General features: G+C 45.0%; 1 protein-coding gene and 1 pseudogene across 12 annotated transcripts in view; one reads left to right on the forward strand and one right to left on the reverse strand.

Moving 5' to 3' along the window:
* Positions 1–24,834, forward strand: part of auts2a (activator of transcription and developmental regulator AUTS2 a) — a 1,221,519-nt gene that overhangs the window by 531,544 nt on the left and 665,141 nt on the right. The gene's annotated exons all lie outside the window — the stretch shown is intronic.
* On the reverse strand, positions 14,623–15,056 carry LOC144501844 (small ribosomal subunit protein eS17 pseudogene; annotated as a pseudogene).

Genomic DNA, 24,834 nt, shown 5'->3' on the forward strand with positions numbered 1-24,834 from the left:
AACTTAAAAATTCTTCCTATCATCCCAAAACATTAACTCCATTTTCTCTCCTCGGATGCTGCCTGACCTGCTGAGTATTGCCAGCGTTTTTTGTTTTTAAACCAGTTTCGGGTGGCACAGTGGTTAGCACTGGTGCTTCACGGCGCCAGGGACACGGATTCAATTCCATCCTTGGGTCACTGTGTGTGGGGAGTCTGCATGCTCTCCCCCTGGCTGCATGGGTTCCCTCCAGGTGCTCCGGTTTCCTCCCACAGTCCGAATGATGTGCTGGTTAGGTGCAATGGCCATGTTAAATTCTCCCTCAGTGTATCCAAACAGACACCGGAGTGTGGCGACTAGGGGATTTTCACAGTAACTTCATTGCAGTGTTAATGTAAGCCTACTTGTAACACTAATAAATAAACTTAAACTTTGAACTGAATTGTACTCAATTAGAATTTGTATTTGGTTTTTGGAGCAAGCAAGGAGATGGATACAGGTCTGCCCAGTCCACTCTGAGCATTGCTTTGTAACTTTAAGATTGGAGTAAAACATTTTCAAGGCTAGAGATGAATAAGGACCACTTGTCATTTTTCATTGTGATTTTAAAACATGATGTGAGAGCATTTGTTATCAAGAAAGTAGTAGGAGATAGGAAACATAAAGACTTGGGTACAGTGCCGGTTACGCATCTGGTATGCAAGATAGCTTGTAAATTTAGAAATGCACTGAGGACCTAAGCAAGATTTTGAGTCATTATCTTATTAAAAATACATTGCTACAAAATGATAAAAATTGTAAGTTAATAATGTAGGAGTTGACTCTAAGCAATATGTGTCTGAGGCAAATCGGCAAATTAGACCAACATAAAAGATAGATGTTGACTATTTGTCTATGTGGAATTGCTGACTCGTGTTGGGGTACAAATGCTGCCAATAACAACATGCAGTTCCTTAGTTATTCTTCATGTCTGAACCCAGATAGTGACTGTTGCCAACTGGTTTGACCATGGATGACACCGCAGCCAAGTCCAGTCTTGAGCACTTTGTAGCATGTGTGTTTCTCTTCCATCGCTTTGGAAACAAAGTCAATTGTAACAACACTTGCTGAAGTGAGGGAGTGAATTTGGGACCTTCTTGTTCTATAGAGGATACCAGCTGAGAAAGAGAAAGGAGCCTCAAACCTCTAGGGCCTGAGGACACACAAACATCTGGCCAATTGAAGGCTTAATTGCAAGTGGGACTTGGTTCAATAGATGTACATTCCTTTTCATATCTGTCAAGAAACCTTGAGGTAAATCCAGGTGAATAATAGAACTGTGCACCTACAGCAGGTGTATTTTGACACTATAAATGAGAGAAATAACTCATGTGACATGCTGCTGATAATAAGGAGAACTGGGTCTTTGCGGCATTCAGTGAGGTTAAGGACCTGAAGGGATTTAAAGTCCAAGATAACAACAGGTTTGCACGCCCTCCTCTCTCCAACTTAACTCATCGGTTTTAACTATTAAAACATCCTCTGGATCTCACATATGTCTTCTGTTTTCCTTATTTCACTGATCATGATTCTTTTAGTTGTACACATTTCTGTCATTTAACCAGACCCTGTTGCCCATCCAAATCAATTTACAGATAGAGTCATAGAGCCATACAGCACGGAAACAGGCCCTTTGGCCTAACCGGTCCATGCCAATCATGGTGCCCTCCCAGCTAGTCCCAATTGCCTGCGTTTGGCCCAAATCCCTCTAACCCTTTCCCATCCATGTACTTATCCAAATGCTTTTTAAATGTTGCTATTGTACTTGCCTCAACCACTTTCTCTGGCAGTTCATTCCATATACGCACCACCCTCTGCATGAAGAAGTTGCCCCTCAGGTCCCTTTTAAATCTTTCCCCTCTCGCCTTAAACCCATGCCCTCTAGTTTTCAATTCCCCTTCCCTGGGAAAAAGACAATGTGCGTTCATCCTATCTACACCCCTCATGATTTTATACACCTCAATAAGGTCACCCTTCATTCTCCGACATTCCAAGGAATAAAGTCCTAGCCTGGCCACCCTCTCCCTGTAACTCAGGCCCACTAATCCTGGCAACATTCATGTAAATCTTCTTTGCACTCTTTCCAGTTTATCAATTCTTTCCTATAACAGGGTGACCAAAACTGTACACAATACTCTGAGTGCAATCTCACCAACCATTTATACAATTGTAACATAATGTCCCAAGTCCTAAATTCATCCTGTTCTTGCATGCATGTCTCCACCTTTCCTTCACTCCATTCCTCCTTATTAGCTGTTCATCTGTAATATCTCCTGGTTTTACTGAAGGACGATGCCAGAAAGATGAGCATTTTACCTTTGCTTGCAACTGCAGTCTGGCTTTCTCAGCATTTCCAACATTTCCTACTTTGTTGCAGCATTTCAACCTCACTTTCAAACATTAAGTGGGTTAACCTGTTTGCCTTTAGCCTTGTTAAACAGTGGCACAAAAGAATTAACTGTGAATGGGTGGAGTATGTGCTGGGACACCATTGGCTGTGATTGCTGCTAAAGTGAACCTGTCCAAAGATCCATACCTTCAAGTTTAAACATCTGCGCAATACAAGGCCTTGCATTTGCTGCAGTTCAGATCTCAGAACTGCTCTCTCGCCATGATGTTGCCTACAAACCTCCTCCTTGGCTTACCATAGGTGGTCACCAAAAGAAATCAGACTTACCAATGAATTTTGTGACTGATATTCTTCCCATATTGTCATTCGACTGCTTAACATGGTGACAACGTTTCCAAATTTGTTCCACACACGCAATCATCCTGTATTTACCCAAGCTTATTTATAGACTTCGTTGAGCCTTCACTATCTTGCAATTCCACGGACCTCGATTCCTATCTGTTGGTTTCGATCTATAAGAAATTTAGCTACAGGCGTTTGGACAAAAGAAATATTGTGACAGGGGAAGCATTTAAGTTGGAGGAGGCAGCCCAGGCTGTTTTATTACTTAGGCCGTTTCACCTGTGATGACCCCAGAGAGTGAAGACCATCGATCGCTTGTCACTCAAGGCATTCAGCAGATTGCACTGACAAAGCTTGTCAGGCTTCTAATGGTAGGGTTAGCTGCTTCAGCCTCTGCCCAGGAGAAAACTCAACAGAAGCCTATTACTCGGCAGCTTTTAACCATTATATAGCAGCAGAACTGAAATGGTAAGTGGGAGGCAGTAATTTAAACTGTTCATGCTCTCCAACAGAGCCGGCGCAATATGCTTTTGTGTGTTTGCCGAGCTGCGCTCTACGAGAAAGGCCATTTTTAAAGCGACATTGTCCTCTGTAATTTTCTTTAATAATGCAAATGTGAACAGTTCAACCTTGATGCTGGAGCTTCCAGCTGAATTTCACACTGCTTAAACTTTGCAAAAGTACTGTCATCACAAAACACATGCAGTTACACAGTGCTACTGCTGTTAGATGTTTCTAAACTGCTTCAGTAATCATTTCTTTATCCTCCCTGAGCAGAGTGGGCAATGCTGTTATATTCAGCGAGTCCAATTTTAACTCTTGCCTTGGCCAATTTTGTGGTCCACGCCTTATTAGAAGACACCTGGCCAGCTGCCCAGCCCTTAATGAGCACCAGTCTGGCGAACCCAAGAGCCAAATTGGAGGTCGGTGGTAAAAGGAGGGTCAGACACACCAGTGGGACTACAAGAATGCCTCCACCCCCGCCCTCAATATGTTCCAGACTGTTTTTTTGGAGCAGCTTCCAGCAGTCCTTTTAAAGACTACAGTTAAGTTGCTCACTGCGGATATGTATGTGCCATGTGTGTATGTCTGAGGGTCCAACAACTGGCTTGGAGCCGCCATTCTCATTTGTAAAAAAAGGACAAAAACAAATTACTGCGGATGCTGGAATCTGAAACCAAAAAAGAAGATGCTGGAAAATCTCAGCAGGTCTGGCAGCATCTGTAAGGAGAGAAAAGAGCTGACGTTTCGAGTCCACATGACCTCTGGTCATGTGAGTTGTTGCCAACTGGTTTGACCATGGATGACACCACAGCCAAGTCCAGTCTTTGGCAAAGGCTCATGTGGACTCGAAGCATCAGCTGTTTTCTCTCCTCACAGACACTGCCAGACCTGCTGAGATTTTCCAGCATTTTCTCTTTTGGTATTCTCAATTGCAAGCAGCCTTCCACCTGTTTCAGGTGAGAGGGTTTTACTTTCTTTATTCGTTCATGGGACATGGGCGTCGTTGGCTGGCCAGCATTTATTGCCCATTCCTAGTTGCCCTTGAGAAGGTGGTGGTGAGTTGCTTTTTTAAATCACTACAGTCCATGTTCTGTGGGTTAACCCACAATGCTGTAAAGGGAGGGAATTCCAGGATTTTGACTGCGAAGAAACAGCGATATTTTCCAAGTCAGGGTGGTGAGGACTTGGAGGGGAACTTGGAAATCCATCTACAGGCACACCTGAAAATCACATCAAGCGAGCCTTGGGACTGCCATCATTTTTCTCCCCAACAAGGGGGCCAGTGTTGAAAATTCCTTTAGCTTCTCGCCCATTCAGCTTTGTATGTTTTCAGCAAACGATATTGAAAACTGCACCAGTAAAACTGCAACTTAGCACGATTGTCATTCTGAAACACAACTTTAAATACTTTTATTCAGCTCACCACCTCATTCATCCTTTACTTCCTTTGTGGGCTCTTCTCTGTGGAGTTTCGCCATTTAAATTTTATGCCTCTGGTACTTGTCATTTTATGTTTTAGCAATTTAGCCTTGAATTGTTATTTGCAAAGCGAAAAACAAAGGCTGATCTCTCTTGTCCCTCCACTCCACGAGCTGTTTTGGAGATTGAAGCAACTTTGGAAAATAAGTTGCCATTTGATTGGCGAAAAATGCACTCAAAGTCAACCTTGCAGCCAATTGCGTGAGAATGATTGATTGAAAGGCTGACTTCACTGGGACATGAAAATCACCATGTATAAATTGAAAATGCACACTAAACCACGAATCTCACTTTACAAAAGGCAGGAAAGTCGGATCTGAGGATATCCATTTAAATGAGCAGAACTAAATTTCATAGAATCGTAGAATCTACGGTGCAGAAGGAGGCCATTTGGCCCATCGAGCCTGCACCGACAAAAATCACACCCAGGTCCTGCCCTATCCTGGCAATCCCACATATTTCCTCTCCTAATCCCCCTGACATAAAGGGACAATTTATCATGGCCAATCAACCGAACCCGCATATATTTGGACTGTGGAAGGAAACTAGAGCACCCAGAGGAATCCCACGCAGACACGGAGAGAACATGCAAACTCCACACAGATAGTCTTCTGAGGCTGGAATTGAAACCGGGTCCCTGGGTGCTGTGAGGCAGTCATGCTGACCACTGTGCCGCCCCAAAATGGATTTTTTCTGCTCCTTATTTATAGAAAGTTTGGAATTACCTGGCATGGGGTGTGCTGGAGAGCAAAACATTAGGGACATTCAAAATGTAGTTGTACGATGAAGTGGGAGAGTTAACATTCCAGAAAAGTGGACCAAAATGCCATTTTCACATCCTTGACTTTTCTCCTATATGTTTATTTATTTTATTTATTATTTATCATTAGTGTCACAAGTAGGTTTACATTATCACTACAATGAAGTTTAAAAATCCCCCAGTCGCCGCACTCCAGCACCTGTTCAGGTACACTGAGGGAGAATTTAGCATGGCCAATGCGCGGCACGGTAGCACAGTGGTTAGCACTGCTGCTTCACAGCTCCAGGGACCTAGGTTCGATTCCCGGCTTGGGTCACTGTCTGTGTGGAGTTTGCGCATTTTCCCCGTGTCTGCGTGGGTTTCCTCCGGGTGCTCCGGTTTCCTCCCACAGTCCAAAGATGTGCGGGTTAGGTTGATTGGCCATGCTAAAATTGCCCCTTAGATGGGTAGGTTAGAGGGATTAGTGGGTAAAATATGTAGGGATATGGGGGTAGGGCCTGGGTGGGATTGTGGCCGGTGCAGACTCGATGGGCCGAATGGCCTCTTTCTGTACTGTAGGGTTTCTATGATTCTATGCACCTAACCAGCACGTCTTTCGGACTATGGAAGGAAACCGGAGCACCCGGACGAAACCCACGCATACACGGTGAGAACGTGCAGACTCCACACAGACAGTGACCCAAGCCGGGAATCGAGCCCGGGTCCCTGGCGCTGTGAGGCAGCAGTGCTAACCACTGTGCCACTGTCCTGCCCTATATATATGTTAACACCCTTGGCCTGCTGATCTTAGCTCTGCACTTACTTGCTTGCGGAGTTTCATTTTCATGTTTTTTTTTTATCGCCCCGGTTTTACAGACTTTGTTAGTTCCAAAAGCAAGCTGGAATACTGTTTCACCACTGTGAAAGGGGGTTTTGGGTTAGCTAGCTGATCCACCACCTCTTCCGAGTTGTCCTTTCAGGATTGAATTTCTGCAAATGAAAGAAGTAACCCAGCTGTTATGGTGGTGAGCTGAGCAATAAATTAATTGCAGGGTCAGGATGAAGAAAGGATGTCATTTGTTTTAGTGGATTCTTGTTTTACTGCGCAGCTTTCATTGCTGTGATTTCCCCAAGTGTTCGTATTATTTTTCTTTCCCCCTTCCTTCTTTGTCCCTCTTAGAATTTATTCGATATTCCTGAATTGCTTAAGCATCCCCAAAGGTCCATTTTACTCCTCTGACAAGCTTTCAGTGTGTGAAAACTGTTGTGATGGACATTATAAAATGTTCAAAGCCGGATGTCATTGGCAATCGACCTGTACATGATATTTTTCAAGAAAGTGAGAATAATAGCCGGTTGCAAAGTACACGCACCTTCGAGAAATGTAGACACTTTTAGAGATGAATTGATGTAATAAACTTTAAAATGTAAGTGAGGCAGTTTTTCATATTTTTAATGTTTGTATGAATTGAGATACGTTTTCAAGATGTGCAATGCGATTATCTGGAAGCTGCTGTTAAAATCATCACCTCTACATACCTTAACGTGACACTTTAATAATGTCTTTTTGCTCTGGTAGATGTTCAATAACGATTTTGGATTCTTATTTCACGCTTAACCCGATTATGTTCTTGAAACACAGAAGCTTTTATTTTCACCGTGACAAAGGTCTAGTTCATGGTTTGTGTTAATATTTCAGAGGTAATGTTTAGTTCTGGGAGGATTGTTGTTGTGAAGGTAACAAAAATGCCAGGCTTTAGAGATGGTCGGGACATCCAAAATAAATGGCAGTTCAGAAGGTTACCCATGTTTGCTCATTAGAGTCAGATTAGAAGAGATGGAACCATCAAACAAACAGCAATGGGGCTTACTTAGCTGCAGAACTGGAGACAATGGGCGGGATTTTACGGCCTCATTCGTCCCGCAACCGTAAAATCCCACCTGAGGTCAATGAACTTTTCCATGGTCCGCCCCTCGCCCGCTCCGATTCCTGTAGCAGGTGGCTTGGTAAAATTCCGGCCAATGTCTGTGCTGCTTGCAAAGAAGTGCAGTCCAGAGAGATGTTTTGATTGGGGAGTTAGGTTATTTTTAAAAACATTCAGTGAACCGTTAAAGGTTCTGTCAGCATGGAGATGGGTGGAACTTAAGATGGTGCTCTGGTTTCAATTGACGAGTGTTTTGCAACAGGGGAAGTGGTAGATAACCAAAAATGTGCAGCCGTTAGTTACAGTTTGGTTCTTATGTAGTTTGCAGCTCCCAGAGAAGCCCTGGGAGCCATTCGGTGCAGTTACAGTGTAGAGAAGTCCTGGGGAAGGGAGAAGATGGTGGAATGTCACTGGTTCCATGCCAAGTGGTTGGGGCTCAGAGAAACTCTGGGTGCTCTGTGTAGCGGGAGACTGGAGTTTTGAAAAACCCAGGCAGTGCCATCTTAGTGGAGCTAGAGGTCTGTGAAAGAGCTGGAAATTGTGCTAGAAATTAAAGGCAGGAGTTACTGGATTAATAATCTAGTGATAATACCACTAGGCCAGTCTCCTGCTGGATAACTGGGATTTCAGACGTGGTTGACTTTTAAAGAAATCCTTACCAAAATATGGTGTGATTCTGACCTCCTTCACAAAGAGTGACAATTATTGTTTTGTGTTTCTTCCCTATCTATGCAAAGTGCCTGTAGACATTTACTAAACCTGAAATCATAGCTAATAATACTTTGTTCAGTAGATTCAGAAAATAAAGTAGCCACAAATAATCATGACTAAAACCAATTAGAAATTCAGGAAAAACCTTTTTACCCATACAGTGGTTATAATGTGGAACTTGCTACCACATGGAGTAATTGAGATGACCAGCATATATAAGGGCAATTATGACTGTCAGGCCAGTATGTTGTTCCCAATGTAGGATGTGGGAGGTCCTGGAGGCTCCTAGCCTCCCAGACGACCATATCTGTGCTGGGTGTGTTGAGCTGCGGTTCCTAAGGGACCATGTTAGGGAACTGGAATTGCAGCTCGAGGACCTTCGCCGGGTTAGGGATAGTGAGGAGGTCATTGACAGGAGCTATCGGCAGGTGGTCACACCGGGACCACGGGAGGAGGGTAACTGGGTAACAGTGAGGAAGGAGAAAGCTCGGGTGATGGTGAGCACCCCGGTGGATGTGCCCCTTAATAATAAGTACTCCTGTCTGAGTACTACTGGGGTGGACAGCCCACCTGGGGGAAGCAGCGGTGGCAGTGTCTCTGGAGCTGAGCCTGGCCCAGTAGTGCAAAGGGGTAAGGAAAGGAGGGTAGTGCTAATTGGGGACTCTACGGTGAGAGGGTCAGATAGGCGTTTTTGCGGACACAGACGGGACTCTCGGATGGTGGTTTGCCTCCCTGGTGCAGGGGTCCGGGATGTCTCTGGTCGAGTCCCAGAAATCCTGAAGGGGGAGGGAGAGGAGCCCAAGGTCGTGATGCATATAGGTACTGCTGACATAGGTAGGAAGAGGGAAGGGGTCATGAAAAGAGAATATAGGGAGTTGGGTAGACAGCTGAGAAAGAGGAATGCAAAGGTAGTAATCTCGGGATTGCTGCCTGTGCCGCGGGAGAGTGAGAACAGGAATCGGTGGAGAATTAATGCGTGGCTGAGGGACTGGAGCAAGGGACAAGGATTTGGGTACTTGGATCATTGGGACCTCTTTAGGGGCAGGTGTGACCTGTTTAAAAAAGACGGGTGGCACTTGAATCCCAGGGGGACCAATATCCTGGCGGGAAGGTTGGCTAAGGCTACTGGTGAGACTTTAAACTAGAAAGGTTGGGGGGAGGGAATCGAAATGAGGGGACTGAGAGCGAGGAGGTTAGCTCGCAAATAGATAAGGAATGTAGACAGGGTAAGAGGGAGGTTAGACGAGTGAGGGAGAAGGGAAGTGCTCAGGCTGAAGGTCTGAGATGTGTCTATTTTAATGCCAGGAGTGTAGTGAATAAAGTGGATGAGCTTGGAGCGTGGATTGCTGCTTCGAATTGTGATGTGGTGGCCATTACGGAGACTTGGATGTCTCAGGGACAGGACTGGGTGCTTCAGGTGCCGGGTTTTAGATGTTTCAGGAAGGACAGGGAGGGAGGCAAGAGAGGGGGGGGAGTGGCACTGTTGATCAGGGATAGTGTCACGGCTGTAGAGAAGGTGGACGCCGTGGAGGGACTGACTACGGAATCTCTGTGGGTGGAGGTTAGGAACAGGAAGGGGTCGGTAACTTTGCTGGGTGTTTTCTATAGGCCGCCCAATAGTAACAGAGATGTTGAGGAGCAGATGGGGAAACAGATCCTGGAGAGATGTAGGAATAACAGAGTTGTCGTGATGGGAGATTTTAATTTCCCAAACATAGATTGGAATATCCCTAGGGCTAGGGGTTTGGATGGAGAGGAGTTTGTTAGGTGTGTCCAGGAGAGTTTCCTGACACAGTATGTGGATAAGCCTACTAGAGGAGAGGCTGTTCTTGATCTGGTGCTGGCTAATGAACCTGGACAGGTGGAGGATCTCTCGGTGGGTGAGCATCTTGGGGATAGCGATCATAATTCTATCTCCTTCACGATAGCATTGGAAAGAGATAGGGTCAGGCAGGCTAGGAAAGTGTTTCTCTGGAGTAAAGGGAAATACAGTGTCATCAGGGAGGAAATTAGACGGGTAAATTGGAAGGAGGCATTCTTGGGGAAAAGTACCGAAGGAAAGTGGAGGATTTTCAAGGAATGTTTGTCTGGAGCTCTGCATGACAACGTTCCGATGAGACAGGGGGGTGTTGGTAGGGTACGGGAACCGTGGTGCACGAAGGTTGTGATGAACCTGGTGAATAAGAAAAGAGAGGCGTACAGAAGGTTCAGAGAGCTAGGAGGTGTTAAGGATTTAGAGGAGTATACGCGATGTAGGAAGGAGCTTAAGAAGGAAATTAGGAGAGCGAGAAGGGGTCATGAGAAGACCTTGGCGGGTAAGATTAAGGAGAATCCCAAGGCTTTCTACAAATATGTCAAGAGTAAAAGGATGAGATGTGAAGGCATAGGACCCTTAAAAGGTGAAGGGGGAAAAGTTTGTGCGGAACCGTTAGAAATGGCGGAGGTGCTTAATGAATACTTTACCTCGGTATTCATGGTGGAAAGGGATCTGGGTGGTTGTACTGCTGGATTGCGGAGGACAGAAAGGATCGAGCATGTGGACATAAAGAAAGAGGATGTGTTGGAACTATTGAATGGCATCAAGGTTGGTAAGTCGCCGGGACCGGATGGGATGTACCCCAGGTTACTGTGGGAGGCGAGGGAGGAGATTGCGGAGCCTTTGGCGATGATCTTTGCATCGTCGATGGAGACGGGAGAGGTTCCGGAGGATTGGAGGATTGCGGATGTGGTCCCTATATTCAAGAAAGGGAACAGGGACAGCCCGGGAAATTACCGACCGGTGAGTCTAACCTCAGTGGTTGGTAAGTTGATGGAGAGGATCCTGAGAGACAGGATTTATGATCATCTAGAGAAGTTTAGTATGATCAAAAGTAGTCAGCACGGCTTTGTCAGGGGCAGGTCGTGCCTTACGAGCCTGGTTGAGTTCTTTGAAAATGTGACCAAGCACATTGACGAAGGAAGAGCGGTGGATGTGGTCTATATGGACTTCAGCAAAGCGTTCGATAAGGTCCCCCATGCAAGACTTCTTGAGAAAGTGAGAGGGCATGGGATCCAAGGGGCTGTTGCCTTGTGGATCCAGAACTGGCTTGCCTGCAGAAGGCAGAGAGTGGCTGTGGAGGGGTCTTTCTCTGCATGGAGGTCAGTGACCAGTGGAGTGCCCCAGGGATCTGTTCTGGGACCCTTGCTGTTTGTCATTTTCATAAATGACCTGGATGAGGAAGTGGAGGGATGGGTTGGTAAGTTTGCTGACGACACCAAGGTAGGTGGTGTTGTGGATAGTTTGGAGGGATGTCAGAAGTTGCAGCGAGACATAGATAGAATGCAAGACTGGGCGGAGAAGTGGCAGATGGACTTCAACCCGGATAAGTGTGTGGTGATCCATTTTGGCAGATCCAATGGGATGGAGCAGCAGTATAAAATGAAGGGTACCATTCTTAGCAGTGTAGAGGATCAGAAGGACCTTGGGGTCCGGGTCCATAGGACTCTTAAATCGGCCTCGCAGGTGGAGGATGCGGTCAAGAAGGCGTATGGCGTACTAGCCTTCATTAATCGAGGGATTGAGTTTAGGAGTCGGGAGATAATGCTGCAGCTTTATAGGACCCTGGTTAGACCCCACTTGGAGTACTGCGCGCAGTTCTGGTCACCTCATTACAGGAAAGATGTTGAAGCCATTGAAAGGGTGCAGAGGAGATTTACAAGGATGTTGCCTGGATTGGGGGGCATGCCTTATGAGGATAGGTTGAGGGAGCTTGGTCTCTTCTCCCTGGAGAGACGAAGGATGAGAGGTGACCTGATAGAGGTTTACAAGATGTTGAGGGGTCTGGATAGGGTGGACTCTCAGAGGCTATTTCCAAGGGCTGAAATGGTTGCTACGAGAGGACACAGGTTTAAGGTGCTGGGGGGTAGGTACAGGGGGGATGTCAGGGGTAAGTTTTTCACTCAGAGGGTGGTGGGTGAGTGGAATCGGCTGACGTCGGTGGTGGTGGAGGCAAACTCGTTGGGGTCTTTTAAGAGACTTCTGGATGAGTACATGGGATTTAATGGGATTGAGGGCTATAGATAGGCCTAGAGGTGGGGATGTGATCGGCGCAACTTGTGGGCCGAAGGGCCTGTTTGTGCTGTGGCTTTCTATGTTCTATATGCATTTCATTGAAATCAAGATAAGTCCTTGAGGGAGAAAGTAACAGAGGATTTGTGGATAAGGTGAGCTGAAATAAGGTGACAGTTCACTTGTATGGAACATAAGCATCAACATAAGTGTGCTAGAATGGCCTCTTTATGGGGCAGGTAGTCAGGTTAGACCGTATGGAGCTTTGTGGCGGGAAGCTGAGCCAATTGCGTGCAAAGGCCAGGTCGGGGGAGGATCTGAGTTGGAGCCAGGGAGGAGTAGTTGCATAGTTATTCTGTCGGACCCCGTTTGTAGATATAGGCCGGAATTTTACCATCCCACCCGCCAGGGAATTGGAGCAGGCGAGGGGCGGTCAATGGAAAAGTCTATTGACCTTGGGTGGGATTATACGGTTTCAGGATGAGCGAAGCCGTAAAATCCCGCCCATTGTCATTTGTTTGTTGGCAATAAAGCTTTGCCTCTTCAAGTCACCCTCAATTTATTACAATAAGCTATTTGGACTAAATGACTTATTTCTGTGGAGGTCTTTGGAAACCTCGTATTAAATCCAGTTACCTCTGATGTCTCATAAGGATTTATCGCTGGCTTCTCCAATTTCTTATTTAAATGCTTCTTCTTGGCAATGTCACGAGGACACTGACAACACACACATCTACTTCATCGCTGCCTCTCTTGACCCTGCCACACCCTCTACCTCTCACAAAGTTGATCTTTCTCTACACCCTAGCTATGACTGTAACACTATATTCTGCACTCTTTTCCTTCCCTATTTACGATATGCTTTGTCTGTATAGCACGCAAGAAACAATACTAAAAGATGTGACAATAATAAATCAAATCAAATTATCAATCTATTTGTCCAACATCCAGTACTGAGTGAGCAGAAGTTCCTTCCAAATAATTATTGGTAACACTGAAGCCACTGCCCTTGGTTTTCACTAAAAACTCCAGTCCCCAACTACTGACTCTGTCCATCTCTCTGATAACCATCTGCAGTTGAACCAAGCTGTTGATGGTCTTGGTTTCATCTTTGACTCTGAGATGAGCTTCCAATTACATATCTGCACCATCACTGAGACTGCCTCTTTCCAGCTCATGTTTTAATTGCTCCACCAATGCCTAAACTCGAAGCTCTGGAATTCCCTCCGTGATCGTCTCCACCTTTTTAATCTACACCTTGGGACCCTAAGAGGCAACTTAGCATGGCCAATCCACCTAACTTTCTCTTTCCTTCCTTAAGATGCTCCTATCCCTTAGACCAAGAACTTGACCATCTGTCTTGATATTGCGGTGGTCAATGTCAAGGTTCTCTCCATAATGCTCCTATGAAGTGCTTCCGGACACTTTTTGATATTAAAGGTAATTATATAAATTGTTGTATTTCTATGTAACTTCAGAAATGAAAGTAATTAGCAAGAGATGTGGCTGTTCTGAACCACATCAAAGAATTACACCACAATTTCATATTCTGAAGCAGCTTACGCTCATCATTTGCATGGACAGCAACTCACTACTGAATGTTAAGACAAATAGAATGTTACTTTTAACATCCAGAGCAGAAAGACTTTTGATTTGATTCATTATTGTCACATGAATTGGGATACAGTGAAGAGTATTGTTTCTTGCGCGTTACACAGATAAAACATACCGTTCGTAGCATTCACAGGGGAGAAGGAAAGGAGCAAGTGCAGAATATAATGTTACAGTCATGGATCAACTTAATGTGAGATAAGTCCATTCAAATGTCTGATGGCAGCAGAGAAGAAGCTGTTCTTGAGTTGGTTGGTATGTGATCTCAGGCTTTTGCATCTTTTTCCCAAAGGAAGATGGTGGAAGAGAGTATGTCTGGGGTGTGGGTGGGCCTTGATTATGCTGGCTACTTTCCTGAGACAGTGGGAAGTGTAGACAATGCCAATGGATGGGAGGCTGGTTTGCGTGATGGACTGGGCTACGTTCACAATCCTTGGTAGTTTCTTGCGGTCTTGGTCAGGGCAGGAGCCATACCAAGCTGTGATACATCCGGAAAGGATACTTTCTATGATTCATCTGTAAAAATTGGTGACGATCGTAGTGGACATGCCAAATTTCCTTAGCTTCCTGTTGAGAAAGTAGAGGCGTTGAAAGGCAACAGCATTGCTCATAATTCCCAGTGCTCCTTTGGACATTTTGATGAGGAATGGTGTCCCCCACTCGATCTCCATGCGTAGTCTTAAATTCTGCACAAGTCATAGAATTTTACATTTCAAAAGAAATTCAGGAGGCAGTCGAAATGCACAATTTCTACGTAGTAGTTCCACCTTGTAACATTAAATCCAAAAGGGCCCCACAGGAACCAAATGTCAATGAATAAGATGAACATGGTACTACTTCCTTTTGGGTAGTAGCGTAAAATGAGCAACTTATTTTTTTGGTTTTGTCATTGTTTTTAAATTGTAAAACTTTGTCGTATGGATAATTTTAGATTTTTTGGAGTCGTAAAGGCCATTCCTATCAAAGGTTGTGTGACCCTGCAGATTGGACAAGCTGCCAAAATCCAGCAACCTCAACATCTCCTTGGTACCTGGGTCCACCTCAATCATCCCCTGATTCACAGCGGAAATCTCGGGGACATAATTATCCTTCCTCTCCCGCTCGTCTTCCTGCAGTTTGATGAAGGTGCCTCTGACAGGCCCACGCTGAACACACTTCTTTAAGTGTATCACATAACCTGCAATTTTGTCACGTTTCTTGCTGGGTATGATGGCAATCTCCTCACAGACCCTTTTGTTGGTGCGACAGTCATTGCGAAGGCAGGTGTAATATTTTCCGATGATCATTCAGGGTGACTTTCTTGACCGTCGTAGTCCTGACACAACTCATCTTGGCTGAAAGTCAATGGGGAAAAAAAACAACTGGGCAGATTAGTAACCAAGTTGCACAACTGCCCAGGGTAGACTTTTAATGCAACGAGTTGGTACAGAATTTGTATATTCACTACACAGGTTTCATACCTGTTGTGCAATGTTGATGGAAATGGGGGGAAGAAAGATCAACTGTGGAGCCAGATGAGAGCTTGAGCAACATGGGGGTTTTGCATAAGGCGACGCTTATCGCAAAACCCAGATGTGGAGACATTGCAACTACTCTTGTGCCTTTTAACTGTTTCTAACTCGTTAACGACATCCCAAAGTGCCTCAGCAAATCACCCAGCCCACTCATCAGTGAAAACAGCCGCATCGTTCAACAGCTGTATGTCTTGGCTGTGGAGAAATACTTAACCTCTCTGAGCAAATTGTGCGCAATGACCCATCAACAGTATACTTAAGAGGGTTCGGTAGTACTTTTTAACCATATTCTATCTTGCTTTTTGTTTTAATGATTTAAAGGGTCTAATTGCCTACCTTAATTATCCCAAAAAAGTATAGTATTGGAATTAATAGCATGAGTGACATTGGCTGAAGATAGTAAAGAAACTATGGTTTTTCTGGGGACCTAGGCACAAAAACGCTGAACCAGTCAATGACTCCATCTGAATGTCTGACAGCCTCTCACAATTCCCCCATTGCCTTCAATGCATGTAATAACACAGATGAAAGATTTTGACAATCGTCGAATCCCTACAGTGCAGAAGGAGGCCATTCGGCCCATCGAGCCTGCACCGACAACAATTCCACCCAGCCCGTATCCCCAAGTATTTACCCTGCTAATCCTTCTGACACTAAGTGGCAATTTAGCATGGCCAATCAACCTAACCCGCAAATCCTTGGACTGTGGGAGGAAACCGGAGCACCCGGAGGAAACCCACGCAGACAAGGGGAGAACGTGCAAACTCCACTCAGACAGTCGCCCGAGGCCGGAATTGAACCTGGGTCCCTGGCACTGTGAGGCAGCAGTGCTAATCACTGTGCCATCGTGCCGCCAATTGAATTGAAATTGAATTGCAATTGCTTTAAAAGAAGAAAATGCATTACCCCTTTCAGGATAGGGATCTGTATATGTGCCCGTACTAATGACCTGCAAGAGTGTTTGCTTGAACATTATACAGCAGGGCTATAACTTGTCTGCTTTCTGTGCTGTCTGGATCTCCAAACTGGAAATGTTTGTTTATCAGGTTGCATACGAGCTTTGCGCCAACCTGATCCAAGTGTTAAGTGTCTGTAGCAAATTTCATTGCCGCTATATACTGGAAATTTTGCCAATGTACTTGCGCACAATTCCTAGTGGAAAATGAATGGCAATAAAAAGAGAAATGATAGTCTAAGTGAGCAGTAAAGAGTGCATTTTTACAGGGACTGGCTGCCCCCAGAGATGTGACTTGGCATTTGAACGCATGCTGAAATGAGTACAAGTGAAAACTGATATTGGAGTAATGGCTTTGTGGTGCAGACATGGGAATAATTTAATTAATTGCACAGAAATTTCTTTAATGAACAGTTATGCTGTAATAAGAATGAGGTCGAACAACAGAATGTGTTTCAGCAGTTAATGGCTTCAGACAGCTGCAGTTTTGGACGGGCTCCCAATTTAGTTCTCTGCAGGTCTGAAGGAAGGATGCTGGGCTGAGTTTTGTCAGTTCATGGCAGGCCAGTGTGGGGAATTAAAATTATCAGCACCATCACTATGTCAGCACAAATGTTGCCGAACACGTCACCATTTTCTTTTAAGCCGGCTAATGGTCAAATTTTCCAAAGGATTGCCCTGTTTCTGCATTGGGTTGACTCATTCGTATCAGAATTTGTCAAACTATTCGGAGCTAATTAATGAAAGTGCCAATGCACAGGAGGCATTCTTTTTTGATTTAACAACTTTCAGTGCAATATTGCACAATGCTGTTTTGCAAATGTAGCCTTTAATTAGAGACTATAACCATTAAAGTCTGTGGCCACAACCCTAGCAATTATATCTGGATTCACGTCTGCCAGTGCCTTCCAATGCTCACCCTGTGGGGGTTTGAGAGATTAGTGGGTGGTAGCACATCTGGTTTACATGGGATGATCCAATGTCTGTGTGACAATGGGCATATCTTAAGCATCTCTCACCCACATGGTTGACAACAACCCTGGCTACTTGCCAAGGCAGGGTTGCCAAGGTCAACTCAATTCTCCAGCCACCTATCCTTTGGCCTCCTATGTAAGGGGGCTGGGCTGGATTTTAGTGTGAAAGGAAGTTAATTTCTTTTTTCTGGGCTCCAGGGTGATCTTCTGGAGGCAAGTACACCTGATTTCATTAGAAATGTTTGCCCCCAGTCCCATGGGCCATCCTATGCCCTCGCTAGACTTGAAAGAGACATAAGAAGGTTTGACTCCCGACGACATCAATCAAAAAAAAATCTTAGCAACAGTGACAGTTATGGTAGAAAATTGGTAAAGAAATTCGGGGCCATCGCAGCTAATGCTATTGCTTTGGAAAAGTCTATAAAACAGAAAATTTGAGTGGCCTTTTAAAATTCACCTGACCTGGCTAGGGAAGCAGCTATAGTCCAATTTGAGGTTAACAATCTCTTCAGCAGCTTCAGCTGATGCAGTGTGAATGGTAGTGATGCCATCAGGAATGGATCTCACAGGGCAAGAGTTCAATGTGTGGATAAAGGCCTGACTGGGATGGCCACAGTCACAATTTGAGCTGTTCCTCATGTTCCACTTGGGGAGCCAGAGGCCACATCTTCCCTGGCCTGTCCTCAACCAGTTGAGGTCCGTCCAGATTTTCCGTGGGACGTTGATGTAGGCGGCACAGTGGTTAGCACTGCTGCCTCTCAGTGCTAGGGACCCGGGTTTGATTCCCGCTTGGGTCACTGTCTGTGTGGATTCTGCACGTTTTCCCCGTGTCTGCGTAGGTTTCCTTCGGGTGCTCCGGTTTCCTCCCACAGTCCGAAAGATGTGCTGGTTAGGTGCATTGGCCACCCTCAGTGTATCCGAACAGGTGCCGGAGTGTGGTGACTGGGGGATTTTCACAGTAACTTCATTGCAGTGTTAATGTAACCCTACTTGTGACTAATAAATAAACTTTAACTTTAAATCCCAGAGCTTAGTCACCCAGCTCAGTTACCAGGTTGCATTTGGTGATGTTTCCAGTCAACCAGGAGGTATGCCATCAAGGGGTGGGACTGTCGTCCGTTTGTCGGGTGTGGAATGCATTCAGCAGGGATTTTGGATGGGTGGTTAGGTTTTTGTTTAAGGTCCTGTGTCAATGGGAGTGCTTTATTAGCTGTTAGCCGATGGGGTTCTTTGAGGAGGATGCTTTCTTCTGTGGACCTCAGGAGGTTCAATGTGCGATCGTGCAGGAAGCCACTCAAATGGTCTCAATGTCCCAAAAATAATCCTCAAGACCTCCAATCTACTATGTTTGTGTGGTGGCCTCTGGGCCAGTTTGAGCAACAGCATTTCTTGATGTCGGGGAGACCAGGACGATTGAAGCAGTGCCTAGCGTATTGGCGTTGCTGCATTTGGTGGCACCTGCCATTTTCCTGTGGGATTTACTCTCATCATGATCTTGGCTCCAATGTTCTGGTGGTGTTGTGGGTGGCTCAATGTATGGTGAAGAGTGATGCCGAGATATTTTGACATTGGATTGTTGCTGAGTGGTTGACCTTCGAACTGGACATGAGGTTTTTCCCTGGCTTTCGAGTTATTCAGTCTTGGCAGTGTTGGCCAAAGTCTCCATTTTCTGAGGTAGGCGTCCACAGGGCATGGACCTTCACTCATTGAAGAGGGAAATCGATCTGCAGTGATTGCATGTCAATGGGATTCTTGGAAAATACATTCTACAGTTTGAGTCATAATATCCAAGACATTTTCCTGCTGTTTTAAACAAAAGGTTCTTTGATATACCACATAGTTTCTTCATGAAACCTCACACTATTCGGATATTCACGTGAGACTACATTCTCTGGCGTACGGTTAAGATTTGATCGTATACCATTCTTCAAACCATTATACCTTTATTGCAACTTAGCAACAAAATGCACTTTTGCCATTTCACAGTGAGATAAAAAGTCTAGTCAGGAAACAATAATGGGCACTCGGAGAAACCTTAGGGCTGTAACAAAGTTAAGCCACTTGCGTGATATAATAAAGCAAGAGGACAAGAAGTTCACCTGAATACTTTAGGTGTCTGTATTGTTAAATCGTTATTCATATAAGTGATACAATTTATCCAGAAACATTTCAAAATCCCAATGATATTGAGTTAATGTCTTTCTGTCTGGTGTGTATTATAGCCACTTATAGCTGAAGCAAGTAAATCAGATCGTATTACCTGAAGAATTATATGAAAAGGCTTTTTTTTTTAACAAGGTTATATAAAGGACTATCATTGATGTGAAGAAGTAATTGTCTAATTAGATAACTTTGGTAAGGGTGTCTAGTTAAACATTCAAGATCAAGAATCCAGTTGTCCGATCTCTTTAGGCCTCGCTAAAAAGTGTTCATCATTAGCAAGTTAAGGTGGAGACAAAAGCCGTCTTGTTAACTGCCAAAATCATTTCAGTAAATTCCAGGCAAACAATTAAGCTGGCTGAAGTTATAAGATTGTTGTCTTAATGATGGTTAATAATTGCATCGTGCTGCCACGCTCTGCCACTTCTCTAAGCCTGTACCCGTGGATGTTGATGGCAGCACAAGCTAAAGTTTATTTATTAGTGCCACAAGTAGGCTTACAATAACACTGCAATGAAGTTACTGTGAAAATCCTAGTCGCCACACTCTGGCGCCTGTTCAGGTATACTGAGGGAGAATTTAGCATGGTCAATGACCTAACCAGCATGTCTTTCGGATTGTGGGAGGAAACCCACGCAGACAAGGGCAAAACATGCAAACTCCACACACACACTGATCCAAGCTGGGAACTGAACCCGGGTCCCTGGCGCTGTGAGGCAGCAGTGCTAACCACTGTGCCACCATGCTAGTTAAACCAAGTTTGTAAAAGAACGTTGGCTAATGAGTGAAAAGGATTGCAATGTTGCTAAGTGTTCAGACCCATAAAGCGGTGAAGCTGCCTTTTAATAATGGGTTTTATTAATGCTGCAAAATCCAAAACAGCCAATCGTGGCCTTCATTAAAATCTACCCAAAAGATCATGAAAATCTGAATGAAAAATATGATGGTGTAGTCTCGACATAAAGTGCAGCGTGATGATAAACAGCCAGTGTGCCATTTCAGGGAAACAACATGGGAAGTCTATAGTACACTAATAAGGTAACTAAGTGCATTATGGCTTTTTTTAGTCGGAGCCCTTTTAAGTAGCACCTGGGAACTCTGAGCGAATGATTGATTGGAGCCAGACAGTCTGGAGTTGTTGAGGACTGTGTGTAATTTCATTTTTACTGAAGTTCCCTGTTGGAGCCCAGCAGGACTGAGTGTCTTTGGTATTTGCCTTCATCAGAAGCGAAAGAAAGTGAAGTTTATTTACACTCAGAATGTAATAGAGGCCAAACCCTTTGTGTACCAACATGCCCTGCTCTGTTCTCCCCCCCCCCCCCCCCCCCCCCGCAAGCACCACCTGAGGCAAAAATAATTTATTGTAAACTCTCACGAGAGGTATGCTTTAAATAATTTCAAGATGGTTCCATGTGTGGGGGAATCCAAAATGTGGATATTTTCCCAAGGTAGCCATCAATACAATCTATTCGGGTTTGAGGAGAATCCTTGTTACTCAAAGAATGGTTAGAATGTGGAACTTACCACCATGAGGAATAGTTGAGGTAAATGGCATATATATCCATTTAGGGATTTGATTAGTCCATGAGAGAGAAAGAATTGGAAGTGTATTCTGTAAAGGGTTCGATGAAGTATGGTGGAAACAGACTCATGTGGAGGCTAAACTCTGGAATGGACCACTTGAGCCAAATTGCCTGTTTCAAGCTTTGAATACTCCGTAGTTCTTGGTAATTTCAGAACCAACAGTAATTGGCTTTGGATATGACTGTTCTCATTCACATCAGGGAAGAATGATTTGACTTGGATATGTTTTCTGCATCCATCTGGAAGGACAAGGACAGAACACCACCACCTGCAAGTTCCCCTCCAAGCCACTCACCATCCTGACTTGGAAATATATCGCTGTTCCTTTGCAGTTGCTGGGTCAGAATCTTGGAATTTTCTCCCTAACGGCATTGTGGCTCAACCCACAGCTCGTGGCCGGCAACGTTTCAAGAAGGCAGCTCACCACCACCTTCTCAAGGGCAACTAGAGATGGGCAAAAAATGCTGGCAAGCCAGCAACCCACAAATGAATTAAAAATATATATTTTATTTTGTTTAATGCAAATCCATAAAGGTTTTTAAAAAATTAATTTATAGGATGTGGGCATTGCTGGCGAGGCCAATATTTATTCCATATCTCGAATTGCCCTTGAGAAGGTGATGAGCAGCCTCTTGAACTGCCAGGATTTTGACCGAATGCCAGTGAAGGAACTATGATATCTTTCCAAGTAAGGATGGTGAGTGACTTGTAGAGGAGCTTTCAGGTGGTGGTGTTCCATGTATCTGCTGCTCTTGTCCTTCCAGACAGTGGTGGCTGTGGGTTTGTAAGCTGCTGCCAAAGGAGCATTGGTAAATTCTTGCAGTGCATCTTGTAGATGGTACACTCTGCTGCTACTGAGCGTCAGTGGTGGAAGGAGTGACTATTTGTGTACGGGGTGCCAATCAAGCGAAGGGCTGCTTTGTCCTGGTTGGTATTGAGCTTCTTGAGCATTGTTGTAGCTGCACTTGTCCAGGCAAATGGACAGTATTCCATCACACTCCTAACTTGTGCGTTGTAGATGATAGGCAGGCTTTGGGAAGTCAAGAGGTCTGTTACTCGCTTATATATAACTTGTAACGGGGCATGACCTTTGACTTGCTGACAATTTTAGATTGACTCAAGTCCCCTCTGAGTGCCAACCTCTGGTGACACCAAACACAATGTGCCCTGAATGTGATTAACTCATGTATTAGAATTACTGTGTAAAATACTTTTGCTTTCTTTGAATATTGCTGCACTCTTGCTATCCTTTAGTAATCAGAATATGTGCCATGGGCAAGGTTCATTATCTGCTCTCATTTATTAAACATTATTAGCCCTAGGAATACAAATTCCACTGATTCAGGACAATAATCATAAGCGCATCTATTTTAAAATAGCCAGACATAACACAGGTTATTACTGTAGATGGATTATATGCATGATTTTTGCTGTTGCCTTAGGCAGGTCGGATTGTATTTCTCTCAACATCATGGCTAAGGTTGTGTGTGTGTGTGTTCTTTTCCTTCTGAGAACACAAATGTTTGGGATGGGTTCAACGGATTTGAGCTGGTGAGAACACAATTTAACTCTTTTAAGAAGGAAAATTTCCACTTCGTTCTTTGCAACAAACATTGTAGATGTGTGACTGAAGACCTGGGAACCAGTACTTTTTGGGCTGTCCTATCTGCTGGACTCCTGCTGAGTCCAAGTCTTATGTAAGATTTTCCTGTGGTCTTGTCTCTGCCACCCGTAAGAAAAAAGGTTGGTCTCTGGTGGTGATGGGGGGTGGGGGGAGGGGGGTGGAATAGAGGCCTGAAGATGAGGACTCATCGCCACACAAAGTGATTTCCACACCCTCATCTCAAAATGGGTCACGGCATTTAGTTGGAGGCCAGTCATGTACACCGAGAAAGAGTTGCCTTATCAGCCCCCTTGGGGGGCAGAAATAGTTTTCATTGGGTGCGAATGGAGATGGGGAGTGAATGAATGCTGGGGTGCAGACTTTTGTGGGAGCGCTCTACGTCCCTTCGTGTGCCAGGCCAATTGGATAGGGGCAAGCTGCACTGCAAAAGGTTCCTTGTCTTTACTCTGCTAATTTTTTGATTGAATCGTCAGTGGAATCCTAACCTAATTGACATTTGTCTACCCGCTGCGGACTCCAGGTTTGTGATTAAGCCGCAGAGAGATACTTTTTGTCAGATTTTCAGCAGCCAGAATTCAGGTATTTCAATTTGAATGGCAAGAACAAAATCAAGAGTGTGAAAGATTTGAACAAGCAGCCGAGAACAATTAGGGAATTGCTGAGATGTTCGAATCCTGTTCCACCACCCAAGAACTCAGATGAATGCACTTTCCTGTAACAGAGAATTCGGAAGCTAATATATTGGTTCCTTAAAGACTTTGGGCAGATTTATCCCAAGGCCCTGTTGGCAGGTTCAACGGAGAGGGGGTAGAATATGGCGGGTAGCCCAGAATTTGGTTTCATGCTGGTGTGAATTTGCAGCTGGATCTTCTGCTGGTGCCCACCAGGGCTGGTCGGAAATCCTGCCAAAGGCCAGTTTGAACCTCAGAGGAGCTAGGTTCTCTATCATGGCAGTGGGAAAATGCACCGACGTGAAACACATTTGGAATGATGTGGCGTGCAGATGTGGGGGCTCATCAAAGCATGAAGGCTGCCCGCAACCTTGAACCACGGCACATGAGTCAGAGGTGCATCTACCTTCCAGATTAGGTGTCCTGGAGGGGGGGGGGGGGTCCATCTCTCAGCCTCAGAATGTTCCTGGAGATCCATCATCATTCTCAAGAGGTCTATCTTCCGGTTCTCAGAGCACCCCTAAGATCACTCCTCATTTTCAGGTGGTCCACCTTCTTTCATCGATGGTGGATCGGTGATGTTGGCTGGGCATCTTTTCAATATGTCACCCGGACGTGTCACCCGGGCATGTCTCACTACTGTATACAGTGTGAAACACCCTTTCCAGTAGGAAACACTCCACCTTCCCGCCGCCACAATGACACTTAAGCCTGAATTTTCTGGCCATTCACGTCCTGTCGCCGCCATTGCACGCAAGGACCGGAGAATTTGGCGCTCAGCCAGATCTCTATTCATTTCAATGGGAACAGAGAATCCCGCTGGCGTGAATGGTCGGAGAATTCCAGCCAAAGTTTCAAAATGGGAAAATTGCGTCCTTCCTTTTTCACCAGGACATCACAAGAAATTTGAATGCAAATTCTCCCCATTTTAGTATCAGACAAAGTGATCCCCTCCACTACCAGAACAGCTTGACTTTAAGTGGTAACCTCCTCCAGTTCCACCTCTCTCCCACATCCACATCTCAGAAGAAAACATAATCAATGCATTAATCTGCTCTGAACCCCTCTCCACTCTTAAAATAAAGCACATTTACCGCTAACAAGAACTTGAATGCAAGGGGCCCTTTCGTATTACTGCTAGGGAAGGCGATTCTATCCAGTGTTATCTGACAGGGAAGTGTTTAAAGTTTATTTATTAGTGTCACGAGTAGGCTTGCATTAACACTGCAATGATGTTACTGTGAAAATCCCCTGGTCGCCACACACTGGTGCCTGTTCGGGTAGACTGAAGGAGAATTTAGCATGGCCAATGCACCTAACCAGCACGCCTTTCGGACTGTGGGAGGAAACCGGAGCACCTGGAGGAAACCCATGCAGACACAAGGAGAATGTGCAGACTCCGCACAGACAGTGACTCAAGCTGGGAATCAAACCCTGGCTCTGTGAGGCAGCAGTGCTAACCACTGTGCCGCCTTACAAGTGAATATTGACAATTGGGCGTTCTTTTCTGTTGAGGCAATGTGGGATGGGAAAATGCTGATCTGTACCCTTCCATAGGACTGGAGTATTGCACTAGGTGGTTTTTTTTTCCCAGGCTAAGAGGAGTGAGCGAAAAAAACATTTAA

The sequence above is a fragment of the Mustelus asterias genome, chromosome 12 (genome assembly GCF_964213995.1).
Source record: "Mustelus asterias chromosome 12, sMusAst1.hap1.1, whole genome shotgun sequence".
NCBI classification, from domain to species: Eukaryota; Metazoa; Chordata; class Chondrichthyes; order Carcharhiniformes; family Triakidae; genus Mustelus; species Mustelus asterias.